The sequence below is a fragment of the Delphinapterus leucas genome, chromosome 14 (assembly GCF_059928025.1).
Source record: "Delphinapterus leucas isolate spDelLeu-1000000601 "Yukka" chromosome 14, BTC_Dleu_Yukka2, whole genome shotgun sequence".
NCBI lineage: Eukaryota > Metazoa > Chordata > Mammalia > Artiodactyla > Monodontidae > Delphinapterus > Delphinapterus leucas.
Window position 1 is genome coordinate 66,264,852 of NC_143142.1, and position 20,570 is coordinate 66,285,421.

The 20,570-nt window shown below is 44.9% G+C and overlaps 2 protein-coding genes across 2 annotated transcripts in view; both read right to left on the reverse strand.

Annotated features, from left to right (window-relative positions):
- MYO5B (myosin VB) overlaps positions 1 to 20,570 on the reverse strand; it is a 387,835-nt gene that overhangs the window by 346,311 nt on the left and 20,954 nt on the right. The window lies entirely within an intron of this gene.
- The window catches only part of LOC149747640 (uncharacterized), a 59,385-nt gene that overhangs the window by 18,261 nt on the left and 20,554 nt on the right, over positions 1 to 20,570 (reverse strand). Inside the window, 1 exon segment of the mRNA XM_089895177.1 lies at positions 1 to 20,570. This exon segment is cut by the window's left edge and continues 18,261 nt beyond it; it is cut by the window's right edge and continues 8,315 nt beyond it. The gene's annotated coding sequence lies outside the window, so the exon portion shown is untranslated.

The following is a 20,570-nucleotide window of genomic DNA, read 5'->3' on the forward strand; positions in this document are numbered from 1 at the left end:
CGCAGTGGTTGAGAGTCTGCCTGCCGATACAGGGGACACGGGTTCGTGCCCCAGTCCAGGAAGATCCCACATGCCGCGGAGCGGCTGGGCCCGTGAGCCATGGCCGCTAAGCCTGCGCATCCGGAGCCTGTGCTCCGCAACGGGAGAGCCCACAACAGTGGGAGGCCCGCGTACCGCAAAAAAATAAAACCACGTCAGCCTGTGAGTGGGGATTTGAGCAAAGCCTGTGTACAAGACCGCAGTATCCTTGCCTCCCAACTCCTGCAGCCTTAGAACACATCTCCACCACCATCCGTACCTTCCCACCATCAGGAAGCACATGATCAGCTGGTACAGCAAGATGCCCGTGAGGCCAAGGACCTGGCTGAACCCCAACAAGGGCAGTCAGCTTCCCCTAGGCTCTGTGAACACAAGGGTCCCTTCAGGGCCAGGGCTCCATGGGTGTGCGGTCACCTCACAAAGCCTGCCTTATTTATGCAGAACCTCCACGTGTGTGTGTGTGTGTGTGTGTGTGTGTGTGTGTGTGTGTGTAGGTGTGCGTGCCTGGAGAATTACAGAGGTTGCCTCTGAGAAAGGAGGGATATGGGCACGCGGGCTTCACTTCTTATTCCAGAGATCCCTATGTTGTTTGTATTTTTACCAAATTATATTGATTGTGTGAAAAATTTTAAAGCTTACCCAAAAAGTCAACAAGAAACGTCTGACAATCCACGACCACATGACACTGAGGGCAAGAATCCCCTTTTTGTTTGCGAAATTTGGCCCCCTTGGTTCTTAAAATTTGAACCGTTAATGCTCCACCATGCTTTCCTTGATTAGTAATGGTAACTCCGAGCCCGCCAGCACGTTGGGGAGAAGCAGGCAGAGTTCAGGTGGTAAAATCAAGGTGGGGCTCGAAGACCTTGGGAAGAGTCCTCAACCATCTCAGTGCCTTGTGTCTAGTCTACAAACATCAGTTTGAGTTCACATCTGTTACCTATTATCTGGAAGTACCATGAGGACATTTAGTTCAAACTGCTTAACAAGCAAAAGCACAGATTAATAATCCATTAGCTTGTTTAATAAGCACTTCTAACTGGGACAGGCCACAGTGAGGTAGGAGTGACTAGAATTAGTCACAGCGAGGGCTGTTTGAGGCCCTGGAATGAATGAGTAAATTCTCACCTGTCCAAGGTGGTTCTGCTACAACCCTGCCTGACACTAGCTATTAAGTTGTACACTTAGGTTTATAAGGCCAGCACTCACAAGTCTGTCTTCCAAGTACTTTGCTTGTAGCACAGTAAAGAGGTAGCAGAACAGACTGGAAAGGTCTGCTGTAGAGCAGACAGACCTTAATCCCAATTGCAGCTCTTCTTCTAGTGGTTTTAACTCACAGACTAATGTAAAAAATAAAAGTTAGAAAATAAAACTTTTCCAAATTTATATGCATCAATGTATATGTCTCTGACATGAAGAGACACTCCATAAACAGTAGCTGCAGTCACTCCAGGTAAGAAGCAATCATGTGGCACAAACAACTAGACTTCATTTCATGTATGCACAGTGAGCTAAGAATTATCTTTTCTAGTATAAATTTAACTAAATATATTTAGCCTTTAACTAAAACAAAGCTCTTCATTAGTAGAGCTTAACATAACTTTAACCAGTATTCTTACCATCATCTTTTAAAATACGACCCATATTAGGGCAAGATTTAAAAGGACTACAAGTGCCTGTATTCAACCAGCTATGTATCTTGGTAATCCTTGAGTAAAAGTTTTTTCATCTCACCCTCAATATTTTGAGTTAAAATCTTCCTAATGTTTGTACACTCACCATTGCTTCTAACCACCTTCCAGCAGTTTATTTACATTCTAATGAAAGAGTCCTGACGCTCCCAAATTATTCAGGGAAGAGTCATTAAGTTGCTTTGCCTGGCTCTCCCAATACACGCAGTGAGTTGTTTCATCCTATTTCTTCTATCAGAGCAGGTGCAAAAAGGAAGAGGAAAAAGCTAAGTGTGTTTACATAAGACTTGGCAACTGTCTTTTTACCAATCAGAAAAGTGATCTCCTCTCTGACTAGTTTATGAGAGGGAGAATTTCTGAGCACCAAACAGAATCTCAGAAACCGAGACAAATAGATCTAAAAATGCTTTATGAAATAGGAAGGATCGCAGTGTCAGAGATGACTTCGAGGTAAGTTTAAATGGTGGATTTGTTTTGTTTTGTTTTTGGCTGTGTTGGGTCTACGTTGCTGTGCGTGGGCTTTCCCTAGTTGCGCGAGCGGCGGCTACTCTTCGTTGCGGTGCACAGGCTTCTCATTGTGGCGGCTTCTCTTGTTGCAGAGCATGGGCTGTAGGCGCGCAGGCTTCAGTAGTCGTGGCTTGCAGGCTCCAGAGCACAGGCTCAGTAGTTGTGGCACATGGGTTTAGTTGCTCCGCAGCACGTGGGATCTTCTCGGACCAGGGCTCAAACCCGTGTCCCCTGCATTGCCAGGTGGATTCCCAACCACTGCGCCACCAGGGAAGTCCCTAATGTGTTTTTAAAAGTTAACTTCAAGTCCTTTCATACTAACAGGCCAAGAGGAGGAACCAGAAGAGGAAATAAATGAATAAAATGGCACCTGCTGTGGTCATGCACAAAGAGAGAGGTTCCAGTGAGGTCCCATGCCTTTCTGGGACCACAGCCTCAACAGAGCCTTCAGACTGTTCCAATTCAAAGCCAAATTAACCAGCATTCAACTACCCAGAGCCATTCCGCTGGGCTTCCAGAACTATTTAACATGGATTAAAAGAAGATATATTTCGTATTTAAAATCAACTTCTAGGAGACGTCTACCATCGGTACACAAGCACCACAATCTCCTATGCCTTCTGCCGCCTTAAATAGACCTTAATTTTAGAGCAGCTCTAGATTCACAACAAAATTGAGCAGAAAGTACAGCGAGTTCCCACGTGGCTCCTGCCCCCACACACGCACAGCCTCCCCATGATCAACACCCTCTCAAGAGTGGTACATCACATGTCAGTGCAGGCACATCAGCTGTTAACATCAAAGACCAGAGTTTAGGTTTCACTCTCAGTGTTTTATGTCTCAAGGGTTTTGACAAATGTATAGCGACACGTATCCACCATGACAGTACCATACAGAGTAGTTTCACTGCCCTAACCGTCCTTCCCTTCCTACTAACCTCTTGCAACCACTGATATTTTCACTGTCTCCATAATTTTGCATTTCCAGAATAGCTTATGGTTGGAATCACACAGCATGAAGCCTTTTCATATTGGCTTTTTGTTGTTGTTTTTTTAATACAGCAGGCTCTTATTAGTCATCAATTTTATACACATCAGTGTATACATGTCAATCCCAATCTCCCAATTCAGCACACCACCATCCCCACCCCACCGCAGTCTTCCCCCCTTGGTGTCCATACGTTTGTTCTCTACATCTGTGTCTCTATTTCTGCCCTGCAAACCGGTTCATCTGTACCATTTTTCTAGATTCCACACGTATGCGTTAATATACGATATTTGTTTTTCTCTTTCTGACTTACTTCACTCAGTATGACAGTCTCTAGGTCCATCCACATCTCTACAGATGACCCAATTTCGTTCCTTCTGTGAGAAGCCAGATGATGTGACCATGTGCTGCGCTCTGAGAGCAACCGGGAGCTGGAAGCCTGGGCTCTGCTGCTGTTGAGCTGGGTGACTTTGGATGGCACTTAACCTCTCTCTTCTTGAGGTTTCCTGGGTTCCAAGTTTAGGTCCAGCCTTGGAAAATGGTTATGGGGGTCAAGGAGGAGAATAAGCATGTGGAAGCACTTTGAAAATGCCAGCTGGTTGGAATGTATGAAAAGTTTTCTGCAAGGACTGAAATCATTACATATCTGAGTCAGAAAGTGGAGGAAGGCATCTTTTTTTCTTTTTTTCTTTTTTTTGACAACACAGGGAGGGAGGAATATATGTTGCACCAAAACTTGTGCCTGATTTCTTAGGTCTTTCCAAAGGTCAGGGGAGCTCTGCCTGTGCTTAGCTGTGGGTTTGGTTCACCTGACTCTGAGGCTGACTGTATCTCAACTAGGGTCTGTTTAGTTTCAGAAGTGAATGACAGCTCTAGACAAACCCATCTTACTTCCTTGAGAGTCTACCCAGGGTAATGAGTTTAAACTTTCTCTTTGTCTCTTGTGGTTGTTAGTCTTCACGCACGAGAGGAGCTGTAGAATTGACAGTGCTTTGTGCAGCCAGCTCTTCTCTGGAAATGCCGAGTAATGGTGAGGATAAGAGCAGACACTATGGTGCACGTTTACGTGTAATCTGAACTTCATGGTGATTCATACACATTATCATTCTTAACCTAGGCATCAGATATTCAGCAAGCTTCTCCATACGTCAAGAGGTTGATAACACAGCTCCTTCCTCAGAGCACATTGACTCCTTGGGGAGACGGTGACCAGGCAGGCTTAGATTGGGAGCTGGGCAACTGACATTCCCATTTTAGTGCTCTCAACCCTGGACTCTGACCTTGGCTAAATCTGTCACCTCCATGCGCCTTGGGATTTTCCCTTCAAAATGAGGACTTTGGACCAGGTGATATTGAGGGGTCTCCCCAGGTACATTCCCTATTATAGGAGTCTGTCCATTTACAAAGGTAATTGATGATTATATTGTAAACTGCATGAACAGTACATATAGTAAGAACTTCACACAAGGGAAAGGCGTAATTCTGGTTCCTAAGGGTCAGAAATGGCTTTGCCAAGAAGATAGAAAAGGAGGTGGAAAGTCTAAATATATAAAAGCAGGGAGTAGAGGCTCACCTGCCCAGCTGAGGTGTTGGTGTAGGAAAGGGCAAATTTGCTTGAGGGTCTAGAGGTTCTTGGCAGTATCCACGTGTGAGCCAATGGGAGACTCAGTGATCTTTCTTTTCCCTACCTTTTTTGTGCCATAAATACCTGTGTATATGATATGCCAGAGATTGTTTCTGCGTTAGACACATGGGTCCAAGAAGACCTTATCGTATCAAACTAATATAACTCGCTTATTGATGACTCTGAACTCACTACTTTCTGGTCCCTTCCCTCCTGGTCCCTGGTACCTAGAACTAATGTTCTCAGGGAAATGGCTTTGTGTGCACCCTTCCACATTAGATATGCTTCTGCTACCCTTTATTTCCACCTATGAGAATACCAGCATTTAGTTGTGGGAACTTCTTTTGTTATACAGAGTAAAATCTCCGAAGTTTTTCTGTAGAGTTTTAGTGAATTCTGATTGAGAATTAAAAAAACCAAAAAACCAAGCTCCACATTTGTTCAATCAGTTCTTTAACTCAACCATCATTTAAGTGCTTACCCTGTACCAAGCACTGGGTATGCACTTGTAAACAAAACAGACATGGTTTCTGCCCTCATAGCTTTTGGTCTAGTGGGCGGGATGAACACTAAGTCGGTACACAGATAAATGTGAGATGATCAATTTGATGGGTGGTATAAGTGGAACAGAAGAGGATGACGCAAGAACAACAGGAGTACCTATTTCAGACTTGAGAGGGTGGCCTCATTTAGAAAGCAAGAGATGCGAAGAAGCTCCTGAGGGAAAGGAGCTCAGCTGCAGTCGGGGAGAAAAGTCTGTTTCAAGCAGAGGGAAAAGCTAGTGCAGAGGCCCAAGGTAGGGAAGAGCTTGTAATGTTGAAAGAACTGTAGGAAAGGTCAAAGGGGCAGGAATGCTGTAAATAACAGTAGAGGGGGCTTGATATGAAGATAGGGAAATAGGCCTAAATAGGGTCACTTAGGGCCTTTTGGTGAGGTAAGAAATTTGGACCTTATCCTATATTCAAAGGGAATCAATTGTTCGATTTTAAAGAGGGGCGTGGCACGATTCAATATAGATTTAATTACTCATTCTGGCAACATTGTGGCGAGTGGCTGGGGGGACAGGAGTTGAGGTGGAGAGATCAGTTACAAGGGGGTCGTTGTGGCTTAGGTGAAAGACAGCACTGACTTGGACTTGAGTACAAGTGATGGAACTTGGCAGTGGCTGGGACGGGAGAGGTGATGGGAAGAGACGTCAAGGTAGACTCCTAGCCTTTGGCTCTGTCATCAAAATGGAAAAGCTGTATACTGAGACACAGTGTGGAAACTCTTTCCTAGAATGTATTGGGGCACTTTATACCTAGGTAAGTAAAGCTAAAGGCATAACCTTTACTGTGAGATGTGGGCCTTAACGTTGCAAAATGGTGAATTTTATGTACTTGTTCGGTAGATGAAAATGACGTTAAGTATTTGGCTGTTTTTTACAAAACCTAAACATACTCTTGCCATAGGATTCAGCAGCCGTGCTCCTTGGTATTTACCTAAATGAGTGGAAAACTTATGTCCACATGAAAACCTGCACATGGATGTGCGTAGCAGCTTTATTCATAATTACCACAGCTTGGGAGCAACCAACATATCCTTAAGAGAGTGAGTGGATAAATTCCAGACAGTGGATATTAGCTCCAAGAAGAAATGAGCTCTCAAGTCTTGAAAAGACATGGAGGAAACTTAAATACATATTGCTATGTGAAAGAAGCCAATATGATACTGGGCATATACCCAGAGAAAACCATAATTCAAAAAGACACATGCGGGCTTCCCTGGTGGCGCAGTGGTCGAGAGTCCGCCTGCCGATGCAGGGGACACGGGTTTGTGCCCCGGTCTGGGAGGATCCCACATGCCGCGGAGCGGCTGGGCCCGTGAGCCATGGCCGCTGAGCCTGCGCGTCCGGAGCCTGTGCTCCACAACGGGAGAGGCCACAACAGTGAGAGGCCCGTGTACCGCAAAAAAATAAAATAAAATAAAAAAATAAAAGATTAATGACTGCCTACAAAACCATATTTAAAAAAAAAAAAGACACATGCACCCCAATGTTCATTGCAGCACTATTTACAATAGCCAGGTCACGGAAGCAACCTAAATGCCCGTCGACAGATGAATGGATAAAGAAGATGTGGTATATATATACAATGGAATCTTACTCAGCCATAAAAAGGAACGAAAATGGGTCATTTGTTGAGACGTGGATGGATCTAGAGACTGTCATACAGAGTGAAGTAAGTCAGAAAAACAAATTCCGTATATTAACGCATATATGTGGAACCTAGAAAAATGGTACAGATGAACCAGTTTGCAGGGCAGAAATTGAGACACAGATGCAGAGAACAAATGTGTGGACACCAAAGGGGGAAAGTGGCGGGGGAGGGGTGGTGGTGCTGTGATGAATTGGGAGATTGGGATTGACATGTATACACTCATATGTATAAAATGGATGACTAATAAGAACCTGCTGTATAAAAAAATAAAATTCAAAAATTCAAAAAAAAACACAAAACAAATGTAACACTATGAAGTTATGAAGTACAATAAAATGAGGTATGCCAAGAAAAAAGAAAGAATATCCAATGTAAAGACAGAAGCAGAAGCAACAGTAGGGTCTACCAGGTGTGCATCTACATCCCTAACTTGGGATCAATCCAGGATAACTGCTCTCCTGGCAATTCTATTTTATACGAACAGCTCTTTTTTTTAACGTTTAGCAGCCATTTACAGAGGGTAAGGCTATATACCAGGCTCTCTAAGAGTTACCTTTACAGAGGCCACAGCCATAGGACCTCAGTGTTGAAAGGGGTCTTACACACAGGGCTGAGGAGGCAGCCCTAACCTCTAAAAGAGAATCTATGGACCAGTTGATATTTACTTAACTTCAGAGACCATCGGCAACATCCTCCAAAAGGATAGACATTTTAATCCCCCAAAAGTAAGGACTATCTCAGGAAAGAATGGTCTTAACTGAATACATCCTGTGGACAAGCCATGGAGCGGGTGCACTCCCCACGGAAGGCCAGCCAGCTCCCGTGTGAGCACTCCCAAGGGAGCGGCTCGGTAGACCATTTCAGTCTTCTGAGAGTCACGTCTTAGACTGGGCTGGAATCTCTCTCCCTGAGACTTTCACCCACTAGTCACAGCTGTGACCTCAGGGAGAGGAAATGACATGTTAAAGGCTGGCACAGAGTAAATCCTCAATTACATCAACTCTCCCCATCCCTCCCCACTGCACTCTCAGTCCCACGCTAGGCTCAGAACATGTGGAGACAGTGTTCACACCCAGTGCCCACACCCAACTACCAACAGCAGCCCATTCGGAACTCATCCTCTAGAAGAAGCCCTGAAACATTTCAACCATTTCTCATATGGTGTGGTTTCCTGCCTCCCTCACCGTCCTGGCCTTTCTGCTCAAGATATGCTTCACTTTGTCCGTGTCCCTCTTACAGTACAGGACTCACCATCTGGGGGTCTGGCACAAAGCACTAAAGTCACGGTTGCCCCCTTGTGGAGCTCCCAATCTGGCTGAGAAAAAAGATGATCTCACATTAAACGAAGAACCCTCTTTCCTCTCACCCCCCCAAAGAGCACACGCCCACACACTCAATTGTGTGACTAGACCACAGACACGGAAGGGATTTAGAGGAAGGGGATGGTAATAAGGCCTGGTTTCCGGGAGCCCAAGAGTCACTGCTCTTATCATATCCCACCTCTCCCTCAAAAAATCAGACTGTGGAACACATGTGCAGCCCTGACACCTCAGCTTCCCTCAGCCCCTGACGTAGAGACATCAGTGACCCCAGAAAGCATCCATGGGGACAATCAAGCTCTGGACAGAGTCCCCGCCGTGGGGCAACCAGGACACAAAGGCCAAGAACTCCGGGGTCCTGAACACTGTCAGACACGGCTCTTGGGACGGGAGCCCCCTCCCAGCTGCCAAACCAGAGGCGGAGGTGAAAGTTTCTAAAGGAAAAACAGAACATGAAGTGTTTTGTTGTTTTGTTCTGTTCAGAATTAGAAGATGCCCACCTGAGGAAGCTGGGAGGCTGAGGAAACTAGCCAAGGGCAGGGCCACCAGGTTTTTGCTAAACTGGTTTGGCATCTTCTTTTTTTTTTTTTTCTGGTTTATGGAAATGACCACATACAAGGTAGCCTGCAGGCCAGGCAGATGGCCACCTTTCCAGCTGCAGTGCTTCCCGAGAGGTTGCCCCCGGCAAGGAGGCTTCACACATTCTCAAATTCTGTGTTTCCATCTTGCAGGCAAGGGCCCTTTCTGAAACTGTTCTGCCTGGCCCAAACTCTCTTTGAATCAGGTTCTAACACTTCTGCACTTAACATTCTTCGACAGCAACTGCAAGAGTAAAACAACCTTCGGAACCACCCCTCACCGCCCCATCCCAAGCAAGTTCCTGCCAAACGCTAGCATATTGCTGAATGTCACCACCACTCAGGGTAGGAATCCCTGTGCCCAATTTTGACGCTGCACGTTAAGGACAGCAGAAGAATGTCTAATATGCTGTTAAACAATCTGGAAAGCCCACGCAATCTCCTAGTGAGGACAGCCTTTCCACAGAGGACGCCTTGCCTGTAAAGAGCAAATTTAGTTACGACTGCCAACACTGCTCAGCCGCAGCCCCGAGGAACCCATGAGAGAAGGCAAACCCCAGACCGTCAGGAAATCTGTGGCATATTCTAGAAGCCCTCAACCACATCACATCAACCCCTGAAGTACATCCCCTTCACGGGCTGATGCTGGAGGACATCAGATCAGACCACAGAGGGTCCACGGACCCTGCACTGTGCCAGCCTTTCAGAGGCAGCATCGTCTGCAACCCAGAGGTCAGCAGCGCACCACCCAAGCGACTGGAAGACGCGTCTCCTGGCTGTGCAAACCTCTCACAGCTGATCCCGCTCCACCAGGGCAGCTTCTCCCCCTCACATTTCCGGGTACAGCAACATCCACAGGCAAAGCAAAGGGCCCTTGGCAGAGATCCCCTTTTACAAACTGCTCAAGGCAACCACGTTTTACATTTCAATGACTTTTTCGGTCAGTGGTCACGCAACCGTAAGTAATAACAAAAATGACTTCATGGAGCACAGTGTGTGGAACGCAGTGCAATCAGCAAATCCTCTGAAACAGATTGCTACCAAGGGCGTCAGCTTTCCCAGACCCACGATAATCTAAGACCTCATGTAGTGAGACCTCCAGTGAAGGAGAAGCCCAGCCAAGCCTGCTTGTATTTACTCCTTTCTCCCCATCCCACCTGTTTACTCTCCAAAAAGAGGAAAAGTCACGCATAAGAATTAATCCACCCTGATGTAGAACTAGAGTGAGGGGTTAACGAGGTGGGCCCCCACTCACTCAGAGAGATGTCTTTCCCCTGTGTGCCCACCACTCTCCCAGGAGATTGGCAAGCGGGGGCCCCATGCGTGTTCTGGTTTTTCCCTCCCCAGCATTGTCCAATGTCGGCCCAGCTCTGCACACTTCATTTGCAAGGCCATTCTACTTTCTCAACCCATCACGTCAAGGGAGGAGGCGATGCCCTGGCAGCACGTCTAGATGACTCTCCTGGGGCACATGATCTTAGTTTCCCCTCCTATCTTATTTCATTATCTTTAGTCCCCCACCAGCAGCCGAGGTGCCTGATACCTTGGGAAACTCTCTGCACTGCATTTCTGATAGGATTGTGAGCACCTTTCCTAACAAAAAAACAGAGTCCCAGGTCCGGTCAGCATCTCCTTCTAAAAAGCACTCCATTCAGCAGAGACCAGGCACCTCTCACAAACCAGGACTGTTCAGGCCGCAGCAGGAAGAACAAGTAACCCACGGAGCTGGCCTAGACTCTAGGTGGCTACTCTGCTTATATCAGGGACAAGAGGAGAGAGGAGGCATGAGCATGATGCAAACTCAGATGCGCTCTGAGATCCCAAAACACAGATCAGATGGCCTCTAACGTCCCTTCCAGAGCTGAATACCATAAACTTCATATGATAGCCGTGTGGGCAGGAACAGAACCTACTATTTTTAACACAAACAGCATCACAAAATAGTTCACACTATTTCAGGTGTAACATTCCAGGCAAAGAAACATTCAAGGAAACTAAGTGTCTCTCTTCTGCCTGAAACCACAAGATGGTTTTTAGTGATGCTTTTAGGTTTTTAGATGAAAAGGCCAGTAGATCCTCATGCAGGACTTGGACCACAGAAGCTGGCTGTCAGGGGACTCACCATTCCTAAGCAGGGTACCTTTTGCATTACTACTTGTATTCTAGTGATCTTTATGAGTTAGTTACTTAGGTCTCACTTTCACCCTCTATTCAGACCTCAAATGTGCCTTCTAAAGTCTGCACCTTATTATGGGTGGTAATCTCTTCAAGCAGTAACGCCCTAGCCGGGTCAATGGCACTAGTGGCATGGCTGCCAACACATCCCACCTGCAACTGGCGAATCCCGAGGAAGACAGGTAGCTTAACTGACAACTGCGCACTCCCCGCCCCATTTAACAGGACTTTCATTTAAGGGAAAGGTCCCCTCGATAAGGTATCTATGTACATTATACAGAATGTCTGTAACTCAATGCTCCCTGTGGAATTAGATCTGTTTAATAAAATTAACAAGATTTTCAAATTGTGATGATTTTTTAAAATTCAGTTTCTTTTTTTTTTTTTTTTTTTTAAATTTAGTTTCTATCAAGAGGGACAAATACAAAATGTACCTTCCGGTTGGAGCCAAAGCCGGGTTAAGAAATGTTAAGACCAGGTGTCAACTCAGCGCTGTTGTATCACAAGCTGTATTTTGCTCCCTGGAGGTTCCCCCCCTTCTATGGGGGGGGGGGCGGGCGGGTAGCGGGGGGAGCAGGCTGCGGCTCATCAGGTATCTGGCAGAGTCCTGAAGTATCTCTGGTGTGCCAGGCATGACCCTCACCTTGCACGGGGACCCCCAGAGGGGATGGCCGCAGGTTTACACACCAGGGAGGCTAACTAGTAACCAACTCAGGAGACACACATCTACCAGAATGCCACTGATTAACATTTAAAATAACTGGAAAATCAGCGCCAGCCAGATTCTCCTTCTCCCAGGGGTCTGCCCACTCAGAGTAAGGAGACAGCTGATGGAAGGCGGTAGACGGTTCTCTCAAGCTGCAAGGCTGGCACATGGCTCTCCTGCACCCCAAGGTTCGGATGGTTCATCCACAAGCAAACATTTTCTCCCAAAGTGATGGTTAAACTCTGACCACAACTTTTCGCTGTCCTCTTATCAGCTACCAGAGGAGTCATTACCTTTTGCCAGGTATCAGGTAGCATGCCATTCATATCTCGCCCAGAACACACACTGGCCCCAGGACTTACTGGCCACACATTTTATGAGTGATCCCCCAGGTGGGTTCACCTGACTAATGGGCAATGTTGGTCACAGAAGGCCAAATTATTTTATGAAATGGCCATGCTTAGTTTTCAGTTAAGCCACAGAAAAGACAGGTATAAGCACATCTGTTAAATTTTTTTAACCTGATGTTTAAACAGAAGTTAAAGTTCTAATAGAGTGTACCAAGTTAAGAATTACAAGCTCATTGCAAATAAATAAAATGTGAACTGCTTTGTACATAAAATATGAAGTTAAAATTTCCCTCCTTACTCCCACTTCCCACCCCTACCAAGAGAAACCTCTTATTAGTTCAGAATTTTGATTGCATAACATTCCTCATCAGGAGATTAGATTGAGTTAAATGTCTCATGAAAACACCACTTACAGGGACTCAATGTATGGCTAAAGGGGACACTGGAGCTTTCCCCCCAGATGTAACCTCCTGCATTTCCATCTTTAGCAAAACCAAGTACAAGTATGCAACATTTCACTTTTTGAAGATCACAGTCTTGGATCTCAAGTTTTATTTCATTTGGAAAGAGCTGCCAATCTTGAATCCATATACTAAATCAATGGTTTCAATCTTTTAAGTGAAAAGAAAAGAAGCCAAGAAAGTTTGAAAGGAAGAACTCCCTGGAAAGGCTATTAAAGACCTACACAAGTTAACTAAATCCCCTAAGCACATTTTTAGTGACTGCTACCCTGGCAAGCACGCCCCAGTGGGTATGTTTGAACAAAGACCAAAGAATTTACTATATTTTCTTAGGAAAATTCTTTCTGTGTATTGCACAAGGTTCCCTCTGCTTTCGCTGCCCTGTATGCACTCACAATTTGAAAGTTCAAAGGCCACTACTGTGCCCTCCTGCAGTGTGTTGGTATCACATGTCTCCAAATACTGAGGACGATTTTTTTTTTTTTTAAGGCATGAGACTTTCTAGTACTGACCTCTGAAACAAGAAGCCTTGAGCTACTGATGTGATGGGTGTAAGGACCCCTGGCATCCGTTTCATTCATCCTCCCTCAGTTCTACATTATGTTCCATACTATTCAATCTCCCTCTTTAATCTAGAGATTGTCAACTGTCCCAACCTCTAGAGGCTTGATCTATAGCATATGAGAAATAAGTCTTTGGAGGCAAATAGCTATACAAATCAGAATTGGATTGCCCCATGAAAGGTCATGGAAATGCTGTTTGGAAACTCATGGAAACTCTGTTGTCCTCTGGCCCAAATCCTACTGGCTCTTTAAAATCTCATTGGAGATCCAATGCCCTCCAAGAAGCCCTCTTTCCTCCTGCTTCCCCAGCTGAGACAGGCAATGACCCATAGTCAAGAGACAATCTCCTATGCCTAGGGCTCCTTTCGATTTTTTAAAGCAATATATATAACTTGAATGTTCAAGTCTCCAAAATAAATAAAGCCAAGCCCATCTGCCATCTGGCCCCATTTGTGAGGCAAAACCACTTTATCATTTGTAAAAATAAAACCTATGTATAAAGGCCACTGCTGCCCTGGGGGCTTACAGTCTAGGTTAAACTAATAATTCAGAAATAAACCATTAGCGAGAGTTGTAAAATTTCACATAAAGCAAGGTTCTATGGTATTTAGATTGTACTTATATGAAGGACCACATGGGGCCTTGGCTGGCTTTTTGTTAATTCTAAATTATTCAGCACTGCATTGATAAATTGCTCATTAAAGTGTAAACCCCCTAAGGCACCAGCCCAGCTAAGAATGATCCTCTTGGTTTCATTACTATCTCTAAAAGCATGGAAGGCAGGACCTCTCCATTTGCCTTCCTCTCCTCAAACTTCCAGAACACACCAAGGGCCTTCATCCTTACACGTCAAACCTGTTCAACAGCTAAGGAAGTAGAGTGGGAATTCTGGTGACAAGGTGATTTACTGAGGTCCTTTTAGAGGCCTGCAGCTCCAGAAGACACGGGAAAGAAGGACACTTCTGACACCTGGCATTTTAGAAGACAGTCTGTCTCTTCCATGAATATCCCTACATCTCCTTTGTCTCTCAGGTTGGAAGGGCCAGCTGCCCCCGTTAGGGGCCCCTCCCCCAATTCCCCTTCCCCAGCAGTCTCTGCAATAAGCTGGGGCTTCCCCACCCCCCTGCTCCTCAGCCACACCACCAGGACCAGCCTGGACACTAGGTAAAAACTAAGAGAATATGAATAAAGTATAGACTTCAATGTTTTAATATTGGTTTATTAATGGTAACAAATGTAGCATACTAACATAAGATGTTAACAGAGGAAACCAGGGATAGGGTACAAGCGAACTCTAGTATCACAATTTTTCTGTAAATCTAAAATGCTTCTAAAATAAAAGTTTATTTTAAAAAAATAACCTGAAATACTGACAATGTGGAGAAACGAGCTCATTCACACCGTCTGGCAGTTCCTTAAAAGCTCGACATGCACAACCATGGAACCCAGCAACCATACTTCTGGGCATTTCTCAGAAATGGAAACCTACCTTCACACACACAAAAACCTGTACACCAGTATTTATAGCAGCTTTATTGTGATAGCCATTAGCTGGAAACAACCCAGATTCCCTTCAGTGGGTGAACAGTTAAACTGTGGTACATTCTTACCATGGAATAATAGTAATAAAAAGGGAATGAATTATCAATACACTCAGCATAAATAAATCTCCAGAGAATTATGCTGAGAGAAAAAGCCAATTCCAAAAGGTTACACACTGTATGATTCCACACATAATATTCTGACAAAATTATAAATGCAGAGCCGATTAGTTGTTGTCAGAGGTTAAAAAGCGGGTGGGGGCAGGTGGAGACGGGTGTGGCTGTAAAAAAAAAAAAAAAACAGGAGGGGATCCCTGTGGTGATGGAAGTGTCCTGTATCTTGACTGTATCGATGACAAAATACTGGTTGTGACACTGTACTATAGTTCTGCAAGACACTGCCAATGGGGGAAACTGACTAAAGGCTACAGAGGATCACTCTGCGTTATCTGCTACAATTGCATGTGAATCTAAAATCATCTCAAAGTAAAGATTTTTTGTTAAGCCAGGAGGCCTGAACAAGCAGGTAGCCTAGAGGGAAGGGGCGAGGCCCAAGCAGAGATCTGAAGTCAGAGCCCAGATACAAGTGAGTGGGGGGTCCTCCAGCCAGGCTCGGCCCAGGGTTGAGACTCTGGAAGCAAAGTCCCCAGAGAAAGGGAGTACAAATATGGAAAGCAAGGCTGGCCTGGATTTGAAGGTATTGGTGTGGACTTCTATTTATGTTAAAACCCTTGGGACTTCCCTGGTGGTGCAGTGGTTAAGAATCCGCCTGCCAATGCAGGGGACACGGGCTCAAGCCCTGATCCGGGAAGATCCCACATGCCGCAGAGCAACTAACCCCGTGTGCCACAACTACTGACCCTGCGCTCTAGAGCCCGTGAGCCACAACTACTGAGCCCACGTGCCACAATTACTAAAGCCCGTGCACCTAGAGCCCGGGCTCCGCAACAAGAGAAGCCACCGCACTGAGAAGCCAGCGCACCACAACGGAGAGTAGCCCCCGCTCGCCACAACTAGAGAAAGCCTGCACGCAGCAACAAAGACCCAACGCAGCCAAAAATTAATAAGTTAATTAAAAAAAAAAACTAAGTGTACATGTGCGTATGGGATTGTGTGTGTATACACAATCATTTCCTAGCTCTGTCCCCCTTAAAGGACCTGGGGGCAGCAACACTCCTGAGCAACCACTCAGTGCCCAGAAATTGGTTTTTAAGCGCCACTCTCCACTAAAAGAACCAGACCTCCTTAGAGAAATGGCTGATTCTGGGCTTGGGCAGAGAAACACAAAATGAGTCTGGAACGTGTTGTGGTGAAAAGTGATGAGAATGTGTCAAGAGGACACAGAGGTCAGTTTAAAGAAGCACTCATGGACCTCATCTGGGACAATCTAAACACCAAAATGAATGACCATCATGTATTATAACCCAGTGAACAAAATACATGCTCACAAGCACATACAGGTAAGTGAATACATGGACATGTATGGGGAGAAGAGAAAGCACTTCCTTACAACAGAAGCCAACAAATAAATGGAGAAGGAATGAGGGTAATAACAAGTCATCGTGTGGCAACCACAATATTAAAAATAAATTTAAGAGACATTGAGATGATAAGATTAGTAGATGAAAATGAGGTGAGAAAAAGAAATTTGTATCATCTCAAAGTATTTCCCACAAAATATTTATTACAAAAGGGAGAAAAAAGTAACTTCACGGAGGAGAAACCCAACCGACACGCTCTTCAAGAAGTGATCAAAGTTACCACCACCAGAAACAGGACAAATCAGACAAAATGTGCCACCCAAGAGGCTGCAGTGGTCATCACAGTATCTGGCCCAAAATACCTACCCCAAATGGAGGGCCTTTCTAACAGTGACATGAAGCCAAGGCAAGACTGAGCAAACATTCTAGACTGAAGGTAACCACTGATAGAGTGACGAGCAGCAGGTATAACATGTAATCCTGGATTGAACCCTTTACTTTACTATAGAAGACATTACTGGGTCACCTGGTGAAACTTGAAACCCAAGGCATGCAGGAATTCCCTGGATTATTCTCATAACTTTTCTGTAAGTTTGAAATGGTTTCAAAATGAAGTTTTATATATATCAATATTTTATATATATATAATTTTTTTTTAAACAGATAAAGGCAGCTTTTGCTTGTCACCCTTCCACCTTCTTCCTGCCTGGAATGCAGGCATGCTGACATGAGGGTGAAGTCTCAAGATAAGTAAAGAGAGCAGAACAGTAAAACAGGCAGAACTGCCACATCAGCCCCGGGCTACCCACCTCAACACTTCTTGTTATACACGGTGGAAAATAAACCCCATGATGGTTCAAGTCACGATAGCAGGGTTTTCTGTCACTCACAACCAAAGCAGTCATAACTAACATATTGAATAGGCAGAGAACTACTACTCCATTCCTATTTTCCCAATATCACTAATTGAAAAACCTACCAAAAAATAACAGAAAAGCAGTGATTTGCTCCAGGGACAAGGCAGCAGAGAAGCTGTGTGTTTTGGGCAGCCACGGGCACTAAGGAAAGCCTGGCCAGAATCAACAGCAGGTCCATCTCCACCTAAAGTCCTGTGAGTTTCCATCGACAAAGGAATGGATAAAGGAGATGTGGTACATATATAATGGAATATTACTCAGCCATTAAAAAGAATGAAATAATGCCATCTGCAGCAACATGGACGGACCTAGAGATTATCATACTAAGTGAAGCAAGTCAGACAGAGAAAGAGAAATATGGTATGATATGGCTTATATGCAGAGTCTAAAAAAAAATGATACAAATGAACTTATTTACAAAACAGAAGCAGACTCACAGACTTGGAGAACGAGCTTATGGTCACCAGGGGGAAGGATGGGGGGTGAGGGATAGTTAGGGAATTTGAGATTGACATATACACACTACTATATTTAAGATAAATAACTAACAAGGACCCACTGTATAGCACAGGGAACTCTGCTCGATATTATATAACAACCTAAGTGGGAAAAGAATTTGAAAAAGAAGAGATATACATATAACTGAATCACTTTCCTGTACATTTGAAACTAACACAACATTATTAATCAATTATACTACAATAAAAAGTTAAAAAAAAAATTTTTAAATAAAGTCCAGTGAGTTCCCATGCTCAGCACGAGGAAGAGTGAGGTTAGAGGCAGGACTCTGACGGACAGGCAATGAAAGAGGGACAGGAGACGTCTTCAAAGGCATTTTCTCAGAGAAACAGCTCTGTGCACAATCTGTGTACCACAGGAGCACCTGCTTTGGATACAGGATGAGTTAAATAGGCTTTCAGTGCTTGCCTTTCAACTGGATCACCACTTAGAACACTGTCTCTGTGAGAAAGATCCTAAACGCTGAATGACACGGGCTGAATATTTACATCCCCTCCAAATTCATATGTTGAAATCCTAACCCTCCCAAGCGATGGTACAAGGAAGTAGGGCCTTTGGGAGGTAATTAAGTCATGAGGATGGAGCCTTATGAATGAGATTAGTACCTTAGAAGAGACACCTCACAGAGTTTTCTCACCTCCTTTCTGCCATGTGAGGATAAAAGGAGAAGACAGCCATCTGCAACCTGGAAGGGGGCCCTCAACAGAACCTGAGCATGCTGGTACCCCGATCTTGGACTTCTAGCCTCCAGGACTGAAAGAAATAAGTTTCTGTTGTTTATAAGCCACCCTGCCTATGGTACTCTGTCATGGCAGCCTGAACAGACTGACACTGTACTTAAAGTAACTTTCAGAATCTAACCTGGCAATAAGCTGGGGACGTCTGTAGACACCTATTTCATTTATAATTCAACTTTATTTCCTAGCCATCAATTTGTATTACATTTTTCTGATCACAACTCACTTTTCTCATCATAATGCCTTCTACTGGCCTCGTACTCCGTCCTTACTCTTTAAAGTTCCCTTCATACCACGATTTTAATTTCATTCTTGCTCTCAACAGTAGTGTGAGGAAAACCCAACTGCCTCCATTTAACACGTAAGAAGACAAAGTTGAGGGAGATGAAGCCACTGGCCCAAGTCCTCACAGCAAGGAAATGGCATAAATGTAACAAGAATTCTGAGCCCTGACTGCCAATCCAGTGTTCTTTCACCTAAACCACACAGTATGTCATTAACAGCACTGTCAGTTTTTAATATTTCCTGTCTTGCTTTAAGATTATACTACAAAAGGCTTGAGCGGGAGGGAGGCGCAGGAGGGAGGGGATATGGGGATATGTGTATACGTATAACTGGTTCACTTTGTTATGCAGCAGAAACTAACACTGTAAAGCAATTATACACCAATAAAGATGTTTGAAAAAAAGATTATATTATAAAAGGCTAGAACACGAGGTCAGAAAAGAGTAAGCAGGAAGAAACGCATACATTTTACCTAATGGAAGAGTGTGCAGGAAATTCAGCACTCTTCCATCATCCTCTTCTTACTCCTGTTTCAGAAGTGAAGAGGTACAAAAATACTGCACCCCTAGTAGACCGCACCTGCCTCCCTGAGACTCTCCTGGCAGCCAGTCCCCCCTCAGTTAGAATGTTCCAGGCCCTTCAAAACTCTACAGGAATACCAGAATCTCAAATGCTTGGCTGCTCATCTCCATGCAGCCCTGCTCTTCAAATGAGCAAGTACCAAGTGCCTGTTATGTATAACACGGTGTCAGGCCCTTGGCGTGGTCTCTGTCCTCCTGGATAAGTTAAGGAGATGGGGCAAATATGTAAAAAGTTAAGCAGCCACCCAAAAAACAAACAACAGTGCAGACCAATGACAGGAGCAGAGGCATAAGAGGAAGATATGAGCAAGTGCCAAGACCAAGTAACGGATGGACAGCACTTACGGATGGAGAGCGCTTACAGTAACTGCTTCAGATTACAGAGAATAGATGTTCTTTAGGCTGAAGTAGACAGGGTTTATGGAAAACGCTAAAGTTTAAACTTGGTCTTGGAAGAATGAGCTTAGAGAGGGAAAGCATATTCCAGGTAGATACAGCACGGACGCAGAAAAGCTCAAGGTATGTTCAGAAGGTGCTGAGTGGATTGATCCTGCCAGTGGGAAAAAGTGGACCACACAAGGCAATGATCAACTGATAGTACATCAGTCATGATGCTCTGGCTACGAGAGGCTTCAAACCGGCTTAAACAGAAAGACGCTTCTATCTCTCATGACATGAAGTCTAGAATTCTCGTGGGTTCTAGTGTTTTTTCAGCCCAAGGCACATGGCTGCGTGGGGGAAGGGTTGTGTTAAGACCAAACTTCTGTCAATAAGTCACAATGCGGGTGTGGATGATCCTACATGGGTAACCAGCCGTCACAAACGGTTACCGTGCAGCGAGCGCGGACCCACGCATTTCACCTTCGAAGCAAACCTGAGAGAGAAGATTACAGGGGAAGAACCAGAAGAGGCTCCTCATCTAACAACCAAATCCAAAACTACATTTGGAAACGCAGCAATAGATCCTCCTCCTTGTGCCTATTTACCAAAAAATACACGTGGGTTCTAAAGGGGATCTAACCAGGATGGCTGCTCAAATCTGTTCCGTCAGCAAAGACCTTCATTGTAACGACCACTGGGGGCCTGTGTTCATTAAAGCAAAACTGCACTAGGACATTCCAACATGTTAGTGTGAGGGAATGAATGAATGAAGGCAAAGAGATTGGCCCAGAAGAGAAAGCACACTGATACCCAGGCCTAGGGGGCTGGAATTCCCAATATATTCCTATACAGGGGGTCCTAGCACAGTGAGCTTTGGCCAGGCTCAGTACCCAAGCAGAACTCTCCTACTTAGTCATAGGGTCCATCTCCCTC